General features: G+C 33.6%; 1 protein-coding gene across 39 annotated transcripts in view; it reads right to left on the reverse strand.

Annotated features, from left to right (window-relative positions):
- NRCAM (neuronal cell adhesion molecule) overlaps positions 1-15,362 on the reverse strand; it is a 315,510-nt gene that overhangs the window by 180,247 nt on the left and 119,901 nt on the right. Inside the window, exon 1 of one of the 39 annotated variants that reach the window (XM_031938770.1) lies at positions 1,423-1,709. The exons of the other annotated variants lie outside the window; for them this stretch is intronic. The gene's annotated coding sequence lies outside the window, so the exon portion shown is untranslated. Of the gene's footprint in view, positions 1-1,422; positions 1,710-15,362 lie in introns of those variants that run through there. 39 annotated transcript variants of the gene reach the window in all.

The following is a 15,362-nucleotide window of genomic DNA, read 5'->3' on the forward strand; positions in this document are numbered from 1 at the left end:
TTGAAGAATACAACATGTATTCCTATAAGTAAATACAAGATAATTTAAAGAGGAGGAGAGCAGTAACAACTTGGAGAACATGGAAGGTTTCATAGAAGAGATTAACAACTACTCCATGGTCTCCAAGGCACTGGGCTTGGTATCTTTGCTCCCTCTGGTCTCTCACCCTCTTTACTATTCTTCCATATGTGCAGAAAGTTCTTACATTTGACTTTGAAGCAACTGGCTTAAAGCTGTCTACTGCCAGCACATTCCTTCTAAAGGGCTAAGTCCAAAATGGTTTAATCATTTAAACAAATACCAAACATATGGTTCCCACTCCATTTCATGATAGTCCAGACAATATGAAAAGGATGGTGGGGGGGAAGAATTGTCCTTGGATAAATGACACAATATCCTTGACGACCTTTGCTTCATTATGGAACTTTTCAAACTAAAAAAAAAAAAACATAAATTTGGGGGCAATTTTAAGAATACAAAACTTTGGGCCAAATAAAATAGACATGTTGCAGCAGCTTAATCACAGAGAATTCAATTGTTTTGAATTTTGACTTCGGAAATTCTGAAGCATTGGTATAAGAAAATTATAAACACCTTTACTGTAGGAAATATTTAAGGATATTTTTAAGGAGGAGTTGACAAACTGAAATGATACATTTACAAATGTAGACCCAATTCCAGTTTTCTCATACAAACATCCTAAAGGTAGCACTATCATTAGAATATTGAATCCTGTGACAGAGTCAATAAAGAAGGCCCATTAAAAAGTTCAGTACTTCATGTTAAATGAGCAGAGAGATGTCAAGGGAAAGTGCCAGCAAGATCCTGTCTGTTTAATCAAAGAGGAGCATCAGTGAAAGTTTACACTATACCCTGCACATTCAGAGCATTGTATTACAACTTCTTTCCAACAATAGGAATGTTTGCAGTGGAGAAAGAAGAATTCATTCTTGGTTAGAATTTCATTTTAAGGGAATATGAAAAATGTGCCAGTGACTAAAGAGGAAAAACATTCATTTGGAATTAATGAGTGAATACAGTGAAAATTACATTTTGAAATGGTTGTATAACTGCAGTATTTGTAAATATTGACTTTTTATCATTAGCAACTCGAAACAGTATAACCAAATCTGCCCAAACATTGAATCAGAGTCTCACTTTGGGTACTTAACATCACCATAATCCCACTAACCAGAAAGGCTTTTTAAAGTTAACCAGATCAATGAACAGGGAACATAAAACTTCAGAAAACCCTTTAGAGCTGTGAACACAATTCTCAGTTGGGCTTCAAGTTTAAACAAATCACTAAAATAAATCATTAAGTGATATTTAATATAAAAGTAAAGGCATCAATAACTATCAGCAAAGTGAAACATAAAAAACATCACCCCCTTACTCAAACTTAATAAGCACAAATATTACCTTAGAAATGTAGTTACACATGGCTCCTTGCCTTTTCCTTCCAGGAACAAGTGGAAAACTTAAATGGAACTCCCATTGCAGCACAGTTCTGCAGCTTAAAGCATCGGCAATTGAATCCCGCTGTGGCTGGTGTGTGTGCAGGAACATGTTAAAAGGACACTATTCTCAACAGCCAATCAAATTCCGTTCAGACCTCCCAAGCTTCCCAGTGTGATCAGCTAGGCTTTGTGGCAATACAATAGGGGTTAAACATTTCCCTGTATCCATTTAGACTCAGGCAAAATCTGTTTAGTTGCTTAAAACTGGTTGGTGAAATAGCAAAATGTTTTAGGGCTTAGAATGAATATTGCTTTAAGAAATTAAATGGCATTTTTCTCTTTCCTTTTTTTTTAAAAAAAAAATGCAGTTTGAGTTTCTCATTTTCCTTTAATTCCACTACTATTAGGTGTGAAAATGAGTTAGATAAAAAGTCCACCTATTTCTACTTTCACCACTTTCTTTTCTTTATGGGCAAAATAACTGTTTGAGACCCATCTATTTCTTTCAGCACATCAATGTATTTCAGATAGAGTCGCACAATATGTTTTCTGCAGAGTTTATATGATTACAGTCACTCTTCAGTTTTCATTCATGAACACTGGGCAACCTTATTTCATCTTCTTTTCATCTGAAATTCCAAGTAGATTTTCAAAAGAATGACAGAAATTAAAGTTATCCTTACTTATGCCTTTTACTCCATACTAATTAGACATTTCTTGATTCTCTTTTATCCTCTTGCCTTTAAAAAAAAAAAACAACTAAGCTAATGCCTTTATGTCCTTTACTCTAATAGTAGCACAGGGATTGGAACTTTAATTAAATATCATTCACAATAAATTGGAGATTCTGTGCATAATATTTAGTGTTGCAAAATGTCCTCAAAAATATAGTCGCTGCAACCAGATAACTGTATAAATATATATACACATATTGGATCTAACACGTATTTCAACATATTTAACATGTATTGGACTACCTGCCAGATAGGGAAGGGGGTGGAGGAAAAAGGGGAAAATTTGCAAAAGGTTATACAAGGGTCAGTATTGGAAAAATTACCCATGTATATGCTCTGTAAATAAAAAGCTTTAATAAAAAAAATCACTGATTTAAAAAAATTTTTTCTAAGATATTTTAGTAAAAATAGTTCACATTTATAGTTACAATTTCACATAGTATTAAGTCCCTAAAATCAGCTCAGATTTACCCAAAGGATCAATGGTAAATATCTCTAAAATGTACTTTGTACCATGTTAGATTTCTAGGCATGTCACTTTCTGTGAATCCTTGAAATGCTTATATAGTTATGTACCTAGAGGCAGCATTAGGTACACAAGGCTGATTCTTTTTTCAAGCTTCCTGGTTCCCTGAAAAAATAAAACTAAGAAAGGCAATGTTTTATGGCATTTACTAGACAGTTTGAATTTCCAAAGTATTAATTTACCGTGATTTCTAACTTCAGTTTATCCAATTCATAAGAACAAATCCCAAAATCTGTTCTTCATTTATTACAGTGACTGTTATGAACAATAGGTGGATACCCTTCTTTGAAGCTCTTTTCAGCTCTTCTTAAGACCTGCTCAGAATAATGCCTTTCTTCACAAAAGCACAACCAACATGTAACATAATCTCCTTCAAAGCATATTGTCAGGGAGATCAGCAATGACCACATCCACATGACCTCTGAAATTCAACCAAGTAGAGATATCAGAGCATTCTAACCATGCTCTGCCACTACACATCTGGGTTTTTTTTTAATCAACCCAGCTAATTTACTTAGAATTATTCTAATAACAGTCCTAAAATTAAAAATATATTATCTTCTAGTAAGCTTTCCTACTCCTTTAAAAAAAAGACAACTCAAATAAATAATGGGAAAGAGCAGAAGTAAAGAAAAGCTTTCAAAATTTTCTCTATTAAAAAAGCATAACTTCTAATGTATATTCGGGCACTTTTCATGCTATCAACTGACAAAAAAATAGACATGTATAACAGAGGTATCCTATCTCATTTTACATGTAGCATTGCTATCCCATTCTACTGTATGTGAAATATCCCATTATAACAGCTAGCTTTAAGATGTACAAAGCACTGTACTAATTTTATCCTCAAAACAACTCTCAGAGTTAGGTGCATTATTACCTCCATTTAATAATTCAATCAAAGGAAATTCATAGAGGTTAAATGACTTGCCAATAATGGTCTGAAATGAGATTTGAACTTGGGTCTTCCTATCTCCAAATCTAGAGCTCATACTGAATGTGCTATCATATATGTAGTATAGCTAGCCCTCATACATGTTACATTGCTCTATGCTGTAGGTGTAATACAATTACTCATTATATATGTAGCATGCCATGAATAACACCTGAAAACATGATCTATATTTGGTATTACTTATGTATATCCATGTGCGAACTCAACCATTTTCTTATTATCCTGTATAGTCATTTTTTTCTAAAAATTCCAAAACACACTCCCATAACAGTGTCAAATTTAGCAATTTCTTCACTTAAATTTGTTAATGTAACAATCTCTGGCAAATGTGCTTTTCCCACAGGTGTAAGAATGGTTCACAGGCCATTCTGAAAGGAACTTGTTTTAAAGAGAAAAAGTCCAAGGATGACTTAAATGTGTATTTTGAACTGGGATTGTACTATGAACATTAAAACCTGAATGGAAGAAAGACAATAGTGATTCTGCAGCTTGATTGACCAAGTCTAATCAGAATTATTTCAGCACACTGCTTCACAACAGCTGAAGACCCATTAAACACTAAGTGCTTCTGGGGGCCCAATTCCTGCTCTGTATCCCACTGTGACCTGCTACTTTTCCAACAGTAGCTACTCAGTGGGTTACTCAAAACATTTTTCTTAAATGGAGACACTGTGTTTAACGGGAACCTCAAAACCTAAGGGAAAATCTGTCATTTGACCACAAGGATGGAAGCTGTCATAATAAAACACATTTATTGCAACTGTCATTCAAGAGGAAGTCCCTTTGAACTAGTTCTTTTAACTCTGAAATACAATTAAAAAAAAAAGTTTCAACCCTGACAGTAAAAGCAGTCAGGACAACAAGGGAAGCTTAATATCCATGAAAATATTAATTGGATATACTCTTTAAATCATCAGAATATTACTTAAATGTCATTGCTTTCTGAATTTTCATTAAATTGTTAAATTATCAAATTAAATAAAAAATAAAAATTTATTAAATTTATTTAATTGTTAAAATTAAATTAAGTTGTTAAACTGTCTTCTCCATAATAGTGTCATTTTTTGAGGCCTTACTACAATAATTATAAGGAAGGAGGGATAAAGCATCTATTAAGCATCTACTAGGTACCAGGTATTTTGCAAAGCATTTTGCAAATATGATCTTATTTGCCAGGGAATAGACCATTATTACCTCTATTTTATATTTGGGGAAACTGAGGCATGCAAATAAAGTGACTTGTTCACAATCACATATAGTAAGTGTCTGAGGCTAAATTTTAACTCATCTTTCTGACCTCAGATCCAGTACTCTATCCACTGTTTTCTAGCTGTTTCCATCAAAATACTCCCTGCTTTTTAAAACTTTTAATCAGAACTTCTCAAAGATACATCCATATTTAGTTTATAATCTGATTTCATTCACAACTTGTACACAGAATGCAACAGAAGTTTTGTATACCAATATATTACTTAGTGCACTTTAAGAAATACAGTTCTTGAGAAGCATAAGCTATAGATGAGATGTTATTCTAAATTTGGAAAGAAAGATTCCACACCCAGAGTTTTCTACAATAGAGGTGTCAAAAACTCTCAGCTCATGGCCTTCAAGCAACTCAATAAAAACTCTCATAAATCAGATTAAAATGTAAATAAGATATGTATAACAAAATAAGTAAAAGTGGAATATCATAGACAATATTAATTTGAGGTTTTCTATATCACCACAACCTGTAGGTATACATTCCTATTTGAGTTTGACACCATTGTTCTATACTGATGAAATCAAGGTCAGAACCAAATAGACTATATTAACTACGTGCTGTTCCTCTAATATAATAAAAAGCCAAACTTTTCGTTTGTTTATTCAAACTTGTGTTTTCATTGGGATAAAGAAGTATTCAGAGGGTACTCTGACATTACAAGTTGACACTTCTGCAAGTTATAGTCTTGGAGAGTTACCTGGAAGCACTGAGAGATTAAGTGACTTATCCATAGCCAGTAAGGATCAGAAGATTTGAAGCTTACTCTAGCCATCATGTCAATTTGCATCTTACAATATTAAATAAGAATACAGGAAAAATATCATGAGCTTTCTTGAATTTTCCGGTTAAAAATTGGCCATCAAAAAGCCAACGATTCTTGCAAAGAAACTGCTAAACTCTATATTGTAAATCTAACATCATTATCTTCATCCTTGTTATTTCATAACCTCTGCTGTTTCTCTAATAGAATATTTTACAGTTGTGATGATGAATGTTTTCTTTTTGAATTCTTTCATGGGGAAAAAGAGAATGACAATTTATTGGTTAAATGTGAAATCATTCGCTTTGCTTAATATAACCATGAATTGAGTGGAAAAACTGAATGTATCACAAGGCTTTTTCTCCTTCCTTTCCAGACATAATATAATATAGCCGGAAGTTCAGAGTCATAAAAGTGTATCTTTCATGAAGCCATTGCTCTGCATGGCTGAGACAAGTTAAGTACCATGTAATTTGGTGGCAAGTGCTACAGTAGTAATCTATTTCTGTAAATACAGGATAGCAGGCACAGAAACCCCACAGATGCTTTGATAGGGCAGCAGGCTCATATCCTGTAGCTTCCTCTTAATTTACTGATAGGCAAAACACCCAAACTGAGAAAGAAATTTTGACAGGCAGAAGAAATAGTGCTACTATGATCTGGCAAATGTTTCAGGGAAATAGCAGAAATCAGCTCTCTTCTGAAACAATCTAATACAGAAGTAATTTAACTGTAGTTTGTTTTTCTATGATCAAAAATATGGTAAAATTAATAATCTCTCTTTTAGAAGTAGTCATGTATAATTCCTCATTAAAAAAACACAAAAGTAAATGACTTGTATTTTAACAAATAGTTAAAATATAGTGTGTAGAAATAGGTAAGATTAGTTCTCTTTAATTGACAATATTCAAACCAATTCCATCTTTTTTTGTTTTCAGTGTTGCTGCATTTTCTAAATAGTTCTATTGTCAGTGTTAATGTATGTGTCAAGACAAATACACCATGTCTTCATTCAAATCCTACTTCAAACTGCATTTAAAATCTTCTAAACACGAATTGCCTTCACACAAGTGAAAATGTTAACAGAGAAGTTTCCAATAATAGCTAGAATGTAAACCTGACTGAATAATTAGTAGGATATAAATTATAACAAGTTCTGGAAAGGGGGAAAGAGAAAGAGAAGAAAAGTTATGGGGGAATGAAGAACAACATAGTTCCCTAGACCTGAAGGCCATTTAAAAAAAAATACAGTCAGAATTCCCCAAGCAAAGCATTTCCATTTCCATCATTGGTTGTAACATATGAGACTCATTACCATCTTCTGGTAGTTTCAGTTGTCATGGCAATGACCTAACAAACAGCCACGCACAGCTGAAGTGTGTCCGAGTGTCTAAACGATTTCCCCCACCTCCCCACTCTCCCTCTTTGTATGTGTAAACTCACCCACTATTTCCCTTTCCTCTACTCCATCCTTCCTCCCTGCAAATCCTCCCAAGTATTTCCCTTGTTTCTGAAAGAATATGCATTTGACACACAAATATTTCATATATCTAAAAGTTTCAGAATGATATTAAATTAAAACATATCTTAAAATATAAACTATAAAAAGATTTGGAAAATTCATTGGCAGAAGCCACCCAAACCATGTCAAAGAACTAGACTAAATCTTATTTTTAAACATTTTCATAAATGTTCCCAAATATTTGGAGGAGAAATCTGAAACCTCTCACTAAAACTATTCTTTTTCAATGTTTCTTTTATGTGTTTATTACTTTCCATTCCCACTGCTCCCATCTAATTCAGACCAACACTGCCTCACAACTACTCAAATAAATCTTCTCTAATTGAGTTTCCCTTACCTCTCATCTCTCCTTGTTGCAATTGATGTCATACTACTGACAGATAAATTATCCTAAAATACGCTTTGAATATGTGTAACCCAACACCCAAACCTCCAATGCTTTTTAATTGTATATAAAATAAAATTCAAACTCTTTTGCCTGAATGCCTAAAGCATTCAAGGCTTTTATGAACTGTTCTTGTTTATATTATCTCTCACAACTTCCTCTCATATATACTCTTCTTTACGCAAATTGCCCTATCCATTCCTGTAAAATGTCATAAGCACTTCCACCTCTGAAACTGTGTTCACCCTGCCTCCCTCAATATAGAGTACCATCAACCGCCCATCTCCACATATTCTTAGAGATTCAGCTCATTTGCCATGTCTTCAGTGAAATCTTTGTTCTTAACAACAAACCTCAATTTTCACCTCTGTTCAATTATCTACAGTAATTATAGTACAGTGCAGTAATTATGCCTGAGATATTTCTAGTTTCCTAGCCATAATAAAAATAAATGAAAATACATGAAGATAAAGTATATCAACAAAAAGTTAGACATAGTTTGAATACTTAATAGCACATAATAACATTATGTAAGGTCATTTTAGGCCAAGATGGAAGTACAGCCATTTTCTAAAAATGCACTAATTATTAAGGGAAAAACCTAGCTTTCCTGCTTTGTAACATTACTAATATAATAGTTAATGTATTATATGTTATGTAAACATATAACTGCTAATATAATAAGAAAGCATGTCAAGACTATTCAATGTTTTCTGTTCCTTAATTGAATGCTGACAGTTTTTTACCTAGAAATTTGAAGAATCTTTTAATTTTGAAGCTAAAGTTAAATGCCCGCTTTCATATATATATACTCCTGCCCTTTTATTGACCCTAGGTAGTACCTATTGTCCATTCCATTTTTGTGATATTTAATACATGTGGCCTTTGATTTTTTTAAAGTAAACACATTGTCTCAACTAAATTGTAAAGTATTTGAGAGCAAGAAACCTAAGAAATTTCTTTCATCCCAGTACCAATGGTACTGCCTCACAGATGCTAAGTGTTTAATAAGTATTTTCAATTATGAATCCATTGCAATGTTTACTAAATATCAGAAAATTCCTTCTGTCTAACCTAAATCCACCCTTCTATAAACAGGAATATAATATTCTCTGCTCTGTCTTCAGAGAACACATGGTTTCCATTTTATAATTATCTCCCTTTACATCTGTTTCTATGATACTTGACTTCATTTATACTGGTGAAATCCTACTTATATCACTGAATATGTCAACCTCCTCTACTAGGTTGAGAAAAGTACAGATAATATGGCAAGGAAAAAAAAAGAAAGACATTCTAGGCAAAAACAAAACAAACAAACAAACAAAAAAACGTGCATGAAGGCATACATTTATAAATGGATATGGGGTTTTCATAGAAAAGTGAGGAGACAATTAGAAAGGAATTAAACTGAACATCTGTAATGATTATTAATACTGTCATCCAATAACTAGTCAGCACCATGGTCAGGGGAAAGTAAAGTGTGTGAGGATGGAGGCAGGGAGAGTGCGTTGCCCCAAAATTATAGTTGTTTGTGAGATATTTAATGAGGGGAGCTAACTATGGTAGCTCACCTTTAATAATCTAAACTATTGAAAAGTGCTGCATTATCAGAGAAAAACCAGTGAAAAGGACATGGAGTTGGGAGATATATGTTTGGGTGAGCCATATCAAGTTGGTCAATGTACTGGGATTTTAGAATGTAGAGGAAATTAAAGTGTAAAAAGAGTAGAAAGGTAGTCTGGACCAAGTTGTGAAAGCTTTCAATCACAAGATTTTATATTTGATTATATATGCATGGGTGGGGGTGATATGATATTGGCTTTGGAGTGATAAAACCTGGCTTCTACTTTGTACTATGAGGGAATGTTTTCTTTCCCAATAAAAGCCTTATTTGTGATAATGGGGGAGAGAACCTTAGAAAATACATCAGCCACATATTTATTAGCACAATTAACAGCCTGTTTCATCATTGCCTCCACCCAAGGGAACTATGGTCAGCTCAAATTGGTTCCTAAGGCTCCTCTTTGCCCAGAGACAAACACTATTCAACATGTTCTTGACAAGAATGATTCTGCCCTTCTTCATCCCCAGAACACACACACATGTATGTGTATGCATGTGTATATATAATCATACATGTGCACAATGCATATTTGTGTGTGTATATATGTGTGTGCATGTATATGCATTTACATACATGCTACACAGGAGAAAGAGTCTTAAGGCCAGGACCAGCAGTATAGACACCAGAGTAATAGAAAAAGCTCACTTAGATCAGGGCTTTTTAGAGATCCATGAGCTTAATTTTTTAAACAAAACATTTTGATTACTCCATTTCAATATAATTGGTTTCCTTTGTAATCTTGTGTAATTTATTTTGTGCATTTAAAACATTATTTTGAGAAGGAGTTTACGAGTTTCATAAGACTACCAAAATGAATCTATAAGACACACACCAAAAAGCTGAAAAACTCTTGATCTAGAAGTACTAATAGGGAAAGCCACTTTCAAGTTGCTATGGACACTTTCCGATTTCATAGGGCCAAAGTTTGGAATACATAAATTTTGTTTTGATACAGCAAATAAGCCTAAATAAACATGCAAAATTCTCATCAACAAAGTATATTCTCAGAAAACAGTTAAATAATACAATATAAAGCATATAAAATTATGAGTAATTATTCACTGATAATAAATGTTATATATAACTTGATAATTAACCATTTGTTTAAAAGGAAGGAAAATATATGCTTTAACTTTAATAATTTAATGTCAATGTAGTGCATAATATTTGATCAGAGTTTTGTATTCCCACTGGAAAACAATTAGCTGTCACAAGGGAAAATAAATTTACCTGAGTTATATGGGCAGGAGGAGCCTGCATTGTGATTATAATCACTAGCCTAGAGTCCCTATTTAGCCTGCTTTTTTATGACTTGGCTTGTAATTGTTACTTCACAGGGAAGCTAGGAGGGAAATGATGTCTGTTACTCTGCCACAGTGGGCTACCCCCTGCTGCCAGACTTTCATTGTGCACTCTGCCCTCTCTATTTATGTACCAGTAGGGGTGGGGACAGTCTTTTGACATTTCTCATTGGTCCTGCCATAGAACATCTGTGGCATCCTTTTCTGTCAGCTCAGTCCACTATTTATGAATCCATGGTATGTAGGGTGGCCTCCGCCTGGTGACATGCTTCTTTGCCTATATTAGCTGAGATAACTAACTAGTTATTTGACCTTAGGCAATGTGGCCCTGTATCTTTACTGGTATATAGGAGGGGTTTGGACTAGAGTTTCTCTAAAAACACTAATAAGCTATAAATTGTCCACTGTTCCCTCTTTCACAATGATAATCCTTCAAGTGTTTGAATACAGGCATTATCTTCTTTGAGGTTTTTTTTTTTGTTTGTTTGTTTAATCTAAACATTTTTTAAACCACATGGTATGGTTTCCAGACTCCTGCAGAATCTGGTTCTGTTCTGCTGTGACTCCAATTTGTTGATACTCCTCTCTGGAATTCTGCACACAGTATGGAACCCAACACTTTTGACATACTTGGACTAGTACAAAGTAGCACACTTTGAAAGAATGTAGGATACAAAGTCAGAAAACTTGGATTCAAATTACTTTAATGACCTTGGAAAAAATCATACAGTAGCTATAAAGCTCAGTTTCTTCACGTTAAAAAAATATGATACTGACATCAAACTATCATTTATATAATACTCTATGGTCTGAAATATGTTTTACATGCTATCTCAGTTCATTACAACAACCCTCTAAAATAGGTGTTATTATTCCCATTTTACAGAAAAAGAAATTTGAGCTCAGAGAAAAAAAAAAAAAAAAGACTTGCCCAGAGTCACATAGCTAGTAAATGTCTAAGGAAGAATTTTTTTTTTAATTTTTTTTTTAATTTAATAGCCTTTAATTTACAGGATATACATGGGTAACTTCACAGCATTAACAATTGCCAAACCTCTTGTTCCAATTTTTCACCTCTTACCCCCCCCCACCCCCTCCCCTAAATGGCAGGATGACCAGTAGATGTTAAATATATTAAAATATAACTTAGATACACAATAAGTATACATGACCAAAACATTATTTTGCTGTACAAAAAGAATCAGACTCTGAATTATTGTACAATTAGCGTGAAGGAAATCAAAGATGCAGGTGTGCATAAATATAGGGACTGGGAATTCAATGTAATGGTTTTTAGTCATCTCCCAGAGTTCTTTTTCTGGGTATAGCTAGTTCAGTTCATTACTGCTCCATTAGAAATGATTTGGTTGATCTCGTTGCTGAGGATGGCCTGGTCCATCAGAACTGGTCATCATATAGTATTGTTGTTGAAGTATATAATGATCTCCTGGTCCTGCTCATTTCACTCAGCATCAGTTCGTGTAAGTCTCTCCAGGCCTTTCTGAAATCATCCTGTTGGTCATTTCTTACAGAACAGTAATATTCCATAATTTTCATATACCACAATTTATTCAGCCATTCTCCAACTGATGGACATCCATTCAGTTTCCAGTTTCTAGCCACTACAAAAAGGGCTGCCACAAACATTCGTGCACATACAGGTCCCTTTCCCTTCTTTATAATCTCTTTGGGACATAATCCCAGTAGTAACACTGCTGGATCAAAGGGTATGCACAGTTTGATAACTTCTTGAGCATAGTTCCAAACTACCTAAGGAAGAATTTTAATTCAAGCCTTCCCAACTCCAGATCTATTGCTCTCTTCCCTGTACCTCCTAATTGCTAAATGAGAGGTTTTGACCTGATAACTTCTGAAATCCCTTCTAGCTGTAACCTGTGATTCTATGATCTTGTTACTTCCTGTCACCTGGATTTTATCCTCTTATTCATAGAGCCTAAAATTGCCTCACAGTGCATAGTTCAGGGAAAATGCAAGTTCTGGCAGATGTAACCAGGCAAAAAGACTGAATTTAGACTCAGCAAGATATTATATGTTATCCAAAAGACCTGCCTAGTCCAGAAAGTTAACCACAGAAACTCTTGAACACTGTCCACCAAAGCAGTGGTATCAAACAAATAAAAATGGGATATGTAGCATGTTTATTTACATATATATGAATATCATAATATACCATATATACACCCATATGTATACATCTAATGTGCTCCCCTTTGATATTTTATTTTTCAATTCTCTTTTCCTCCAATTTCTTAATCCCTCCTTTTATCCATTAACCCATTCTTTAATTTAATGTTCATTTTTATTCCCCTCTTAACATACTTTTTTTTTATTCATTCAGTTCCTTCTTCACTAATTTCTTCTACAATTCCATTTGACTATCTCCTTACCATCCTGTAGCTAACTTTCTCACAACTCTTTTTTCTCTTCTTTCATAAAACCTATATTATATTTACCTAGGGTTTTTTCTTAATGCTTTTTAAAATCTTATTCATTATCCCCCGCACCCCTGCATTGTCCTTAGTCCCATCTATTCTCCTCAGTTTTCTCTGCCTCCTTTTTCTCCCCACATTCTTGATAATAATAATAATAATGGTTAATATTTCTATAAAGTTTACAAAATGCTTTTCATATATCATCTCATTTGATCTTCACAACAACAATCCTAAGATGAGAGGCAATTATTATCTTGATTATTTATAAGGAAACTGAAGTACACAGCAGAATCATACAGTATGATAGGAAGTCTGTAATGGTCTAATGAAGAATTTGTATTCAGATATTCTTGACTCTAAAGCAAGAACTCTATCTACTGTCAATTCTATAATTATTTTTATTTTATTTTTCATCTCATTTATTTTACATACTTTTTATCATTTCATTTGTGTATACCTTTCTTTGACTATTTTATTATTCTTCCTTTAAAATATATCATTTCTGCATTCCTTTTATGTTTTTCTTATTTCCTAAATTTACTGTAGGACTTTTCTCCAATTTGTCTTTCTTTTATTCATGATGCATGAAATAATAAAATCATCACTGACTGCGATTGTTCAGTTAATGAATAAGAAATTAAACATGAAGAATAAACCAATAGAATGAGAAATCTGACAGAGAGACCCTTTTGTACATTTCTCATTCTTTTAGTGCACTCTTTCCCATTCCTATGCTTTCCTATTTTTTGTTTTTCAAATCCCTCATCCATTTCTCTTCAGTCTTTTATTCTTTTATTTATTTCCATCTTTTCAAACATGTTCTAATTTGCAAAAGTTTACCACTGACAGCAATATCCCCATGTAATCCTCTTAGCCCATTCTTAGTGGTAAAATATATGTGCATAAAGGGGAAATTATGTGATTAAATATGGTCATTTGAGAGCACCAAAGAGAGAGAGCATGTCAAGGAAAAAGAATAGCATTAGCAAAAGCATGAAGGTAAGAGTGAAAGCTATGCATATGTGGTAGGGTAAGGAATTTGGTCTTCTTAGAGCAGAGATATTGTACTAGTGAACATCAAGAGAATTAGATTGAGAGGGTTGAGGAGGACAGTTTATAAAAGCCTTAAATGATAGGTGTTGCAGTTTACATCTGATCCACAAACAACACAGGGAAGGTGCTTGAGAAAAAGGATAAGATGAAAATGCTTCCTAAAAAACATTATCCCCGGAACTTTGTAGAAGATGATTTGATTAGGGCAAGAATTGTAGGCAACTGTGTTTTCCAGGTGTGAGGGAATGAATGAGACTTGGAATAGGGCAGGGTTTCTTAAACTTTTCCCACCTGTGCCTACCTTTCACTTAGAAAATTTTTATGTGACCCCAGATATATAAAATATTTATAAAAATCAAATTGTATGACACATTGTATGACATGAGATTCACTGGATGACCAAGCATGGCATACCCTCATCAGAGAAGTTGCTGTGTTCTGTGAGCAAAGTAGAACTGAATTAGCTCAGAAGAAATGCAACATGTGCAAAGTTAGATTAGTCATTCAAAATGTTCATTGGGACCATTTGTTTCTGACATGAGGCAAAGCATTCCAAGCTCATACTGATCTGATTAGCCACAATTGGACACTATAACTCGACTTTTAACATAGTGATTATTTTGTCCCTCTTCAAGAACAAAGGACAACAATTCCCCCAACCAACAAATCAAATATTTACTAATAATAAATCATAATTTCAGGACCGTATTCCATTGGGTCTCATGAAATCCATGATGGGTCTCAACCCACAGTTTAAGAAACTTTGGTCTTGGGCAGTGATTCTTAAAGTGTGATCCAAAGAACCCCAGGGAATTTCTTTTTTTCAGAGGATCAACAAAATCAATTTTTAAAAAATTTCTAGTATGGTAAATATCTATAAATATAATTCACATAAAAACTCTTTGGACAGATCCTAAAAGATTTTTAATTGTTTAAAGATATTGAGAACAAAAGTTTGAGAACCACTGATTTAGGGTTAGTGGATGTGAAACTAGAGACAGAGTTGAACCCAATGGCTGTCATGGAGAAGGATTCAGGATTATTTAGTTATTGGTGAGGTAGGAAGTTCAAAGAAAAGAGAAAGTAACATTTTGTAATTTTTTTTCTTCTTTGTATATCCAGCACATAGTATAGTTCCTTGTACATAACAAGCACTTAATATACTTATTTGTGTTTTTATTCATACAATTTTATTCACACAATACACAAATATTATATTTGTGAATTAATTTATTATGCCTTCCCATATTTTCTTTATCTCTTTTTATACAATAAAAGAGCAAAGATACACATAGCAAGGAAATAATAAATGGGATGAAATA

The sequence above is a fragment of the Sarcophilus harrisii genome, chromosome 5, assembly GCF_902635505.1.
Source record: "Sarcophilus harrisii chromosome 5, mSarHar1.11, whole genome shotgun sequence".
NCBI classification, from domain to species: domain Eukaryota; kingdom Metazoa; phylum Chordata; class Mammalia; order Dasyuromorphia; family Dasyuridae; genus Sarcophilus; species Sarcophilus harrisii.